Source organism: Drosophila tropicalis, unplaced genomic scaffold, assembly GCF_018151085.1.
Source record: "Drosophila tropicalis isolate 14030-0801.00 unplaced genomic scaffold, ASM1815108v1 contig_993, whole genome shotgun sequence".
NCBI lineage: Eukaryota > Metazoa > Arthropoda > Insecta > Diptera > Drosophilidae > Drosophila > Drosophila tropicalis.
Genome location: NW_027173497.1, coordinates 1349639 through 1361767, shown reverse-complemented (window position 1 = coordinate 1361767; position 12129 = coordinate 1349639).

Here is a 12129-nt window from a genome sequence, read left to right as displayed (position 1 = left end):
TTTTGTAGTCGGTCATTTGAGTAGTTCGTATTGTCGTTTTATTAGATAATTTCAATAGTGCTTTCGATGAGATATCATTTATTAATGAGGTTAGTGGTTGCTACGCTCTGTTTCATATCCGAGCAATCTCAATATTTTACACTTAATTTTGTTGAAAAAGTATATTTTATTTGGTCAGAAGCATGCAACATACATATGTACATATGTACGTATGTATGTTCTCGTTAAGAGTATTTATAAAACATATAAAATTAATCACGATTTGCTTATCCTACATATGTATGTAGAATTTTACATATAAAGCTTTAAAGACCGTAATTTTCAAAAAATTTCACTTTTTGGGGTCATTTAAGTGTTCGCGATCTTTTTAAATTCTAATACTTGCTCGTAATAATAAGTGCATTCAAGCTTCGAAAAGTGACAAAGTTTTCTTAAATTCCTGAGTCTTATTTCTTTTAGGATCAACCTGAGGATCAAAATTTAGGCAAACCTCTTCTATATTTCCCATTTTATCCATCAACTTCTTTATCCTAGAGACTATGTCGGCCCACAAAATTTATGATCAATCCATATGGATTCCGTACAATCCAAAATCATGCAGTCAGTATAACCTTGCATATATGTATGAATATACCATTTCGATAAGTCTAAGAGACAAACATTTGTTTATGTTTAAAAATATCGTTTTGCTTTGGAGGAAACACTTAAAAGAATTTAGGGAATGAGGGAAATGTTTTGTTTGTGCATTAACGAAAGGGAATAATGAGGATGTAATCATGAAGGCAAAAAGGTATAGAAATATCAATAGTCTAGGGTGGGCCACGGATCAATGTTCTTTTGCCGACTGTCACAGCACTACGGAAAATCTGACCGGACAAACCAAATTTTGAAAGCTCATGAGTCGAAGTGTAATAAATAACAAGCAATGGTGTCCAAAGACATGTCTATTTGAAATCGAATGCCTGACCCTATATCAAACCAGAGGGCCGGGGCTAATTTCGACCGCGTCAAAGTTTTTATACCCTTGCGGGTTTCTTGTTACTCTTTCCTTACCTGTGTATAGCCGTCAAAGTGGAAAAACGTTTTATCTAGAAAGTCGTGTGCGAAAAAATTACCTACAATCTTTGCTTACGAAATAACGAAGATATTGATCAAAGTCACTGTTTTCCACCGATCGTTACTATGGGAGCTATATGATACGGTCCCCCGATCTTGATTAAATTTAGCACAGTGATTTACAGATACATAAAACTGAGAAATATATAATTTTAAAGCAATCGCGTCATAAGTTACGAATGGCAGAAGTTTTTGTTGTCGACCGATCGTTTCTGTAGATAGCTCCTGGACCAAGGCTTTTCTTCAAGGGTGATCCAGAGCTCTGCCGATGTGGACTGCCTCTGTGATGACATCAAGACCCAAGTCTCTCTCCATCTCAGCGGGCTCGAGTGCGTTTTATCGTCAGCGAAGTGCCGTTTCTTGAGACGATGGTACATATCCAAGTTATTCCTATAAACGATTAACACAAACTAGAGTGCTCATTGCCTTTCGCAAATCCAACGGACAGACGGATATGTATATATCGACTCAGCATGTCATCAAAAATATTTATATGTTATGACCAAAGGAATTTAAAAGTCAGATCTGACCCGGAGGAAGACTTTTAATTTAAAATAATAATAACATGGTATTTCGAAGATCGTACGGCGACTAATTTACCTAATTTAGGTACAAATTTCTTTTTTAATCGATTTGTGACCGACCGAAATTAATTTTAATACAATTTCAAACAAAACTTTTCAGGTGCAAACCTTCTAAAACTTCGTCGCGTCCATTTGCGTTTTCATCAAACCCGCAACCACTGTGCCTTTCAAAAATCAGCTGGTTTAAAAGCTCTCATATTGTTTGTCCACAACTGGCGAAAGCTTTTCCAGCAGATTATTTTTGATTTCTCTTCTTTCTTACCATTCGCCATTGCGCTCTTGAGTGTTTTTAGTTTTTTGTTTTCCGCAAGCTTTTTAGCTGCGGCAATGGCCCTCATCCCCTTGTTGAACTTTCGTTTTGCACCGCTGGAAATCAAATCTGATTCAGTCTGCGAGAGTCGCAATCCTTGTTGCAGGGCGGGCAAGGCGTGTTTGGCTTCAATTTTTTATGTTTTGGCTTTTGCTCTTAATTTAAGTCTTTGTATACCATGCACCCAACTGGTAAAATGGTATTCTCAATTCGCCAAAACGTGTGTAACATCTATAAAGTTCAAGTCAGTTTCCCTGTAGACCAAGATGGGCTCGAAGCTCCAGGCATTTTGCTGATGGCGACGGCTTTGTAAATAAGTCAGCAAGTTAATTCTCTCTGTGCAAATACTTACATATACTCAATACAAGTTACTTTCAAGCTATTTTCCACTTGCTCTCTTGTAAAATGATATTTTACATCACTATGCATCACATGTGGCTTAATAATGATGAACTGCTGCAACCTTGGTTAACTTCACAAATTTTAATTTGAATATTAAAACGTTTTAAACGAACAGCCTATAGTACTTTTTTTACCTCAGTCATGTTTTCAGTTAAATCTTTCCTGCGTCCTTCTGAAAATATGTAAAGAACCATTTTAAGCACTGTCTTAGCTCAGAACTGTTTTTCTTTGTATGTATCCATTCAGTTTCGACACGATTTGTAATTTTCATAAGAGTTAAGTAAATCGTGACTTAGTTTGCTTTGCATACTATTCATATTTTATTTAAAATGGCGAATTTTATTCAAGTCAGTCATGTTAGATCTATTCATTGAGAACTTTTTGAAATTATCCATTCTATTGAAGTCCCAGGTCGCTGTTAGAATACAGTCAACTTATAATAAAACATAATATCCTTTATCTCTCCAAAGATCAAAGATCTACCAGAGGTTTCAAACTCTTACGCCTTTTAATACAGTGTCAAGCACTTCGGACCAACTGCTGCTTGTTTAAGCCTGTTAATTTCCTTATTTAGTTTAGATATATTCTGATTACTGCACGAAGATGTCGCACAGGTAGAGAGGTCTGTCTTTACAAATACAAGTCGAAGACAGGTTGCAGACTTAAAATCCCAGCAACAGGGCAAATGTTTAGTCATAGTCAATATCTAATTCGGAGCTCATCAACCATAACTCATTCACACCACGCTTTTCCGCTATATCATTCTGTATTCTAATTGGAGAGACTCTTAATCAACTATATCTTTCAATAATTCTGTACAGTTTTCTTTTGGATTCCCTTTCGGGTTACATTCATGATCATCACAGTTCCTCTTTTTGTTTTCCATTATCATTATTTTCTTTTAGGAATCCTTACCCATGTTTCACAGCTCTAAAATCATCCAAGTTAGTTCGTCACTTGCCACAACAATTTAAAGCCATTTGATTCATGTCCAACAAGGATCCTGATATTTCATTTAATTTCCTTTTCCTATTCTTATTGTACATAAACGGTTGCACCCAATAATTTTACCAGAACCTTTTTCCAACTTCGCAGGCAGATTCGTTTCTTTAAGTTTCAAGTCATTTCAAAACTTTTAAAGTTTTAGGTGCATGGTACACCAAAGTCGGTTTGATAAGTTACTTCCCTTTTCTGTTCGCGCTCCTTGCCTGTGGTTTGACTGCACACGCTTAAATGTGCGGCAACTCTCGGCATCCTTGTATTCTGGTTTGCTTCTACGGTTGTTGTGGGAATTTTTTTAACTAGGCGCCTTCATTTCAGCGAGGTGGGTGAAAAGAATCGGGAAGACGAAAGCATCGCAGCAGTCTGTTTTTGGAAGTAGTTCCGGAATGTTGTTGCTGTTCGCCAAGCAAAAATAAATGGCCAAAAAATCTTTTTTTTTTTTTTTGCTGCGCCACTGTGTCGCCAGAAATGCAATCACTAGACCCAGATCTGAAATCACAAATAAAAGAGCCAACTTTTCTAGAAAAATGAAAAAAGAAGCTCTGAAGTCACACACACGCTAACGAATCTTCCCAGGTGGCCCTGTTTATATAAAGAATATACGATGTGGATGCCCTTAAAAATAACATGCACAACTTTTCAATGTTCCAATGATTTATGCATGCCACTTAATACCTTCTTAATTATATTGTACATTGCAAAGGCAGAAGAAGAAAAAAAAAATACCAGAGAATATTTTTTGTTAACAAACAGCAGTTGGACTCACAAATCATATGAGGGAGGATGGAATGGGGTAAAAGGAAGTTAGGTAACTAGGGCAAAAAAAAAAGCGTCGCAGCTGCCAGCTAACATTTTCACTTTCACTGCCATTAGGCGCTACGTGCGTCCGAAAGAAACATCTTTTGGCTCTGGGGTCAGGGTGGAGTATCTTGGCTCCGTTTGGATGGGCTGTGTAGGGTTCGTTCAGCTTGCTTTGGGGGACACTTGCTCTTTGTGTATTCAGTCAACACACAATTTTTCCTCGTCATATTGCAGGTTCAAACCGGAACATATCTACACCATTCATGTATCGTCTATGGCCGTGGTTGCGTCGTCAGTTGGCAAAGTTCAGTTTTGCGTAGTTGGCTTTTCTAATACCCTGTCAAAAAGGGGTATACTCATTTTCGCAAGCATAGCACAATACACCTCCCATCATACAAAAAATCCGTCTACCAACCTGGATTAAGGCAGACTGTTGGTACTGAAACGTCCTATGTACTCGGGTCTGCAGACATCACATTCATATGTAGCTCCCATAATAACGAACGTCCTTCTATAGTAGGGTGCTACAACAAGCACATGGGCGGTGTTGATCTTTATGTTATACGAGCTTTATAAAATCAAACACCGCTCCAAGAAGTGTTATATGCGTATAGGCTATGTCGCAATGGAGATTAGTTGGCTTTTATATATGTTATTGATCGAAAAACTATGAATCCATCGTGGGAAAAAATAATGTTCCTTATCAATTACGTATACGTATTCTTAATAACATATTAAATATATTATATTTAGGGCTATTAAACCAAAATATTCCCTGTTTCTCGCGTTGAAAAAAACTATAACAAATCACGGACGGGCTTTCCGACGCTAGGTTAGGCGCGACAAAATTGCAAATATTTTTGTGTGCTTCTGTTTGCAAGACGTTCAATAATAATTATGAAATATATAGTTTATAAAACAATTGTTTTTGACAAGTGCATACTTTTAGTTGGCAAAAAGTTTTTAATTGGAAATGCCGCCATCGGTGGCGCTTGGCCTTGGGAGACATTTTTTCTCTTTTCCATCATTTTCTGGACAATGCATTACAAAGGAAAGCAAAATAAAGGTTGGACTGTTGGGCGGCCATTTCGTTTTTCTTCATTCTTTCTATTCATATTTGCCGAAGTCGGTTACCTTATTTTTATAAATAAACAACTTCATTTCCATCGAGCTTCAACAATTCTGTTTCTGTTCTCATTATTTTCGATACATTGAGAAGTGAGTTCTATGTGCCAGAATGAGAAATTGTTTAGAAAGTGACAAAAAATGTATTTCCAGGACAATTGGAAATGCTCACCCGGGTGGGAAAGAGCAGGTTCCTCAGCTAGCTGGGAGGACCTCCTCCTAGGCCTTCACAAAGCTGAATTTGCTCACTTCCTTTTGGTTGCCTTAAGTTTCTCAGATCTTTGTCCTGTCGAATTAATTTAAAATAAAACTTCACATTTTTTGCTGCATAATCCACTTGACCCATGGTTGGCCGACTGAGTGGGGTAGCTATATCTTCATCTGAAGACCATAGAAATTGAATTAAAAGTCCTAAAAACTTATCTCGCACGCTGTCTGATGATTTATTATCGAACAAAAGTTTTCGCCAAGCAAATGATTTAGAATAGGTTAGTCCTCTAGCAGCTAAACTATTCGCCACGCGGAGCACGCACAATCATGAGGCCGAAAACTTGTGCGTTTTCATTTTTAGCGGGTTCGCCCCCCACACTCCACCCACCCTACTTACCCATTAGTCAGCTAAAAAGGAAAAAAGATGTCAAAGCATGCCTTGTGTGAACTTCCTTTCATCGAGACACTTTATCATGTCTGTTGACCGGCAGCTTGCCCGGAGCGCACAAATTGAAATGTGCCAGCATCAGTCAAAGTAAATAAGGCGAAACGCAGCCGCAGACTCAGCTAAAGTAAAAAAAAAACAGCAAAGTATAAAAAAGATTAAAACGAAAACGAAAAGAAAAGAAAAGAAGGGTCACTTATTGTATTTGAGTTTGGTCTATATACTTTTTTCGATGGCAGTGCTGGTGGGTTTGGCCAATGGTCTTGGCCAGGCTTGGTGTCTGCAATTGACAAATATTTAACCAAAGTTATTTTTGACAGCGTCATAAAAAGCCCGTTTAAAAGATTTTAGTCCGTCTATCCGTGTGTCTGCGTAAAAAACTTCCTGCTTCATTTAAGCTTTTTGAAGTTTTTATTGAGCCAGAACCAATGGCCAGTGTGGCGTATGCGCAATTTGGCAGAAAAAATTACGAATTTATATTTCGAGTTTAAGCCCTTAAAATACGACTGAGCCATTTTGTAAACAAATACCACACATGCACATAACTGTATACATTATACAAATAATTCCAACTATGTATGTACATTAGACTAAAGACTTTTAAGACTGTTGTCCTATTCCGCCCTGTCGGTTTACACAGTGAAAAACGTTTAAACGCATAACTTTGTTTTTTTTTTGTCCGATGTTGGATCCATAGATGTTGATGATAAATTTGTGTTAAACGGGTTGGCGACCAGTCAAATATTGTTGTAGAAAATCAATGGTTCCGGTAAAATTTTTAAGTACGATACCAAACTTGGTGGCTTTAGTGTAGTGAGCAAGAAAAGCAGTTTCTTTCGAATGGCATGAATGGGATATATCTTCTCTATGGTATGTGCATGGCATATTTAAAGCGATGCAATTTCTAGCTGCCAAATACGCCTTGCCAAACTTACAACAACCATGCTAAGCGCATGACATAAAACAAAGGAGAAACTTGCAAAGGAAGGAGCAAGAAGAAAGAGCACAAAATGAATCGGAAAACCTATTCCTTTTTGCTGTCATGTGTTGACGCTAGACTCTGAAAACAAACAAGGCGAACACAAAAAGTAATAAAAAACAAGAAAAACTAAAGGAAAAATAACAAACTGCTAGATTGGTATATATTTTTTCGACTCAGTGACACAAACTCACGTTTCATCATCACCAACAACATGAGAGCTGGTAAATGAAACTGAGTTTGTTTGCTGAGCTGCAACCTTTTCCTAGAGGGATCGGCAACCCAATCCCCTAAGTAACGAATATTTTTTCAGCTCCAGCCGATCGGCTGCAAAAGACCTTAAAAAAATTGATCTTTTGTTATCACCATTTTCCTCTTGCCTCAGCCAGACTTCCGGTTTGCTTTAATATTTCAAAGTACAACAGATTTGTTAATTTTCAATTCCACATGTCACTCGTTGGCAATGTTTCATTTCCCGCATACAAGCAATCACACGAATACATTAACAACTTGTTTTGGCACTCTTTGTGCCGACTGCTGAGACCTTTTTTATGTCATTCAGACCATATGGCAAGGATTGGCACCCAAGGCCCGTCCCGGCACTATTGTTCGGCAATCTCGTGTTGACATCTGTGTGCATGCCGAAGTCAATACGAGGTACACTCGAGGACCTTGAAACTGAATTAATAAGGGGTGTCTTAGAAGTGGATAACGACCTGACACTAACCCTAAACCAATTATTTGGTGTCACAGAAATGTCTTTCGAACCTGTTTGCAAAGTTATTGAAGAAGTAATCGCTTAACGTCTGAAATACGAACAGCATTTGAGAATTCTGGACGGCAGTTGCCCGGCTTTTAACGGAGTTCAAAACCAAAAACTGAGATCACGTTCCAAAAGCTCTTGCTAATTTCCTTCGCGAATTAATAATCAAACTCGTCCTAAAAGAAAATTAGGAAAAGATTTAACAAATATATCAAATGCTAAAAAAAAATTCCAATCGGAATTGAGAACAGCATTTTCGATAACAGGCCTTAATTGCTGTTGCAGTACAAATTTTTGACAATTATTATTTCAAACAGAAAATTACGAAACTAGATCTAAGTAAGCAAACTATCGATAATTGTTAAAGAAGATTCAAACTCAAAGTACGAGTGTCTTTGTGACCTTTTTTTTAATTTTAAGTTATATGCGGAGAACTTTTTGAATTCCAAGTGTGCGAACATTTTACAAATTTCTTCTGAGCTCCGACCCCTTTACCATTATACAACTCTCGTTTTCATTACATGCACCCATAGGGTGAAATGGTATATTAATGTCGCCAAAACGTATGTAACATAAAGTAAATATATTCTTGATTAGGATTAACGAGTCGATCTAAACATCTCCATCCGTATGTCCGTATGAATACCTAAATCATGGAGACTATTAGAGCTAAAATCACCAAATTTGGTATTCACTATTAACTATCTATCGAACCCAAATTTAGCACAATAATTAGCCCTATTAATACCTAGAAATTTTATTAAAACCGGATTAAAAACATGGAAAATATACGTATAAATGAGTTTTACTTCGAATTTCTAAAAATTTGTTCACCTGGTGCATGGCATATCGAAGTCGGCGAGACGACTTACTTACTTCATTTACCATTGTCAATAAGAAAAAGCTATTCGGTCCATAGGTATAAACCAAATTGGACTGCAGAAGTGTACTTGAGAAATGTAATAATCTGCATGATTCTCAGCAATCGAAATCGAATATTTCATATTAATTTTTTTTGAATGGTACTTAACGTGTAAAATGGCGAAATAAGTTGTGCGCTTTAGCTGCTTTCAGATACAACATGTTGAAGGTATAAACTGAGGAATTTATTGCCAAGCAGCTTTAACCTGATATCTGTATCACAAGCATCCTTAACACAAAGCACTCTCGCGTTTAACATAAAGATACCTGCCTAAGCTGATTCCAATATTAACATATTAAAAGCCAGACATTGTCCATACATGTTTCTAGCTAGCGAATAATGTAACTTTTACCTTTAATTTGGTCTCGGGTCAGCCCATTAAAGTCTCCCTTGGTTGATTTCAAGCCAATTCCCTTTAATCTCATAAAAGTAATTTGGTCGGAAATAATTTAAAATGTCAAAAATTCAACAGACTTTTATATATTTTCGCTGAATTGATATGTGTTCACCTTGTTAATTCTGACCCCGCTACACATAGAACAGAGTCTCGTTCATTACAATGGGTTGTATATGCATGTGTGTTGGTCAGCGCCTATCTCCAGCAACAGCAACAACAACGCCATCAACATTTTCGAAATTTTAAGAATTTAAAATGAGCATCAGAATCAGGAATGTTGATTATGACTGCATTGAATTCTAGTTTATGTAAGGTTTGAGGTCGTTAAGTCTTAAGAGTATACAATTTCTTAATCGTAGACAGGACAAAGGTGAGAATGTGCCAATACAGCTATTATATGTAAAACAAAATTGCAGTAGCCTTATCATACCTCTAAAGCTAAAGCAGGTTGCGGATTCTAAGGAAAAGAATATGTCACAGCTTGCATCATCAAAACTGCTGTTATAACTATGAAAAGGAAATATTTTACCTTATGGAATATACTAACCGTGTTACACGACAGGGTATTTTGCTTAGAAAAATTTGAAATAGAAAGTAAACCCTTTGAAGCAAACGAAATAAGAAGAAAGGAAAACAAAAATATTACCCATACGCCATGATGCCCAACGTTTTGGCATCTTTTGTTTTAAATTGCCATGTTAGCAAAACAAAATAACAAAATTATTCTGGAATTTAATTAAGTTGTCGTTGAAATCAAGAGAAACAGAAAGAACGATGCGGAAAGGCAGAGAAAAAGAGAACCCATTAACACATTTTTTAAGTTTAATTCTACGCAATAAGAATTTTGTGAGAGAAAATGCAAGAACTAGAGGAAAGGAGATGGGGATACACATACAACTAGACATAGAAGAAGAACGAAATAGTGAAAGTAAGGGAAGACGGCAGAATGGGACACTCAACAGCCATATAAATTACAGACAGACATGAGGCGAATAGGAAAAGTGTTTGCCATTAAGTCTCATATATACGGACACTTAAACAGCCACCCACCCACGTGCTTTTTGGGAGGAAAGAAGAAGTCAAGACAAGTCAATGCCTACTAACAAGGAGCTCTTTAAGCACTTTAAGTGGCTTTCCCTTCTCATTTTCTAATTAGGACAAATACAAAAACTACTGTAGGGGAGAAGATCCCATTTTGTCAGAATATTTCGCACTTTGTTCTCTTCCATTAAATTATTGTTATTGCTGCTGTTCTTGACAGACTGCATTCATGTCACGTGTAAAAGAAAAACAAATGTGAGTCGTACTGGGTGGTTAAGCGTGACCCTCTTACATTAATCTAGAGAGAGTGGTAACAGCTTGGGTAGACCAGGAAATACAATATTGACTCAATTCAGTAAGGTAGTCGAAATTTGAACAAATTAATAAAACGAAACGATTAAGAAGCAAACATTCCAGCGTCTGTGGAATCTAAATATACCTATGACAACGGCAATAATAATTTGTCCTTAACAATTTGTTGCCCACTTATCAGCGCAACCCTTTTGAATACCCCTGCAGAATGCGCAAATGAATACTCAAGCCAGCATTAAAAGAATGCTGGGTGGCCCATATAGTGAATCGATTGCTTGTCAAAATTTAGTTGTAGAGCGCGTGGGTGACTCAATACTCTGCAAGACCTTTAATGCTGCTCACAATAATTTTAACTTAATCAATGGCATTGCCAAAAGCTTAAATTCGATGCGCTTAAAGGCCTTAGAGAATTTTTAGGTGTATCTATATATTTTAATAGTTTATTTTATAGAAAGAGGTGACTTCATTAATTGTTCGTAGCTCCGTCGAAGAATAAGCATCAATATTTGTTTCCCAATATACTTATACTTTCTCTGCCAATTTGTATTCTGATGAGTGACTGTTTTAAATATCGCCAAATTTGTGATAGTTTTGTTAAAATTCTATAACTTTCTCACACAGTCGCCGTGCAAAGCTATAAAATAATAAAATACATTTTGCTATTCAAATTCCTAGGTAAATTGTTAATATCTTAAACACTTGCAAGGGTGCGTATTTGAACCTCAATGTGGCTAAACCCCCCTCTCTGGTTTTATGTGAATTTTTAGGCCCTTCGACTTGGCATGAACAATGTACCTACATGTCATATGAACTATAAATGTCAAAAAGTTGTTCCACTTGATGCATATGTATATGTACAAATATACTTACTTATATGTATGTATGTAGGTGCCCTACAAGTCAAGAAAGGAGAAAAATCAATTAAAGACAGTTCAACTGCGGATGTCGTCAAGACAAATAAATTGCAGAAACTACTTTTTGGTCAAAGAGCGAGCGAAAGTTCCGCCATCATATAATCAAAGTCTATAAACAAGAAGAACAAAGACGCTGAAAGTCAGAAATGAAACATTCATTTTCTCGTTTGCCTTTCACTATGCCTTCTCTATCCACATCCATATCCGCCGTCATCGCCCCTTATCCCTCCCTCAGTTTTTTGAGCGTGTATCTTTCGTAATATGGCAATAAATCCACTTGAAGAAATTTATAGTATACTCCTTAAAGCAATGAGTGCTTGCCTAAGTTAAATAAATGGCATTTGGCATGTGCAGCATGTAAAATGGGAACCTTTTGACCCCATTTAATTGGAATGTAATTTTATCTTCAAAAACTCTTTGAGATGTTCAATAGACAACAACAAATTTGTTGCAAATTTAAAAATATAAAAGAATATTATAGCAGTAAGAGTGTTTTGTTTTAACCCTGTTTCCCTACTCACTACTACGGAAAAAATTCTACTGTTGAAACCAAGAAATAAACAATCTTTATAATAAGCTTGATATGAACAAATATATATATCTCTTTTACTCCTCAGCTTCTTTCGTAAGCATTGACAAATTGCTTACTTAGCTAAAATTCAAAAAATTACCAACGGAGAGTTACTTAAAGTTGCTAAAAATCTTAGCGTTCTCCAGATAGTGGGTCTAGAAGACATCATTAGGTTTTAATGGCTATAGAAGTTACATAGGTCATCGAACACAGGACCAAAGATGGTGGGTCTAGG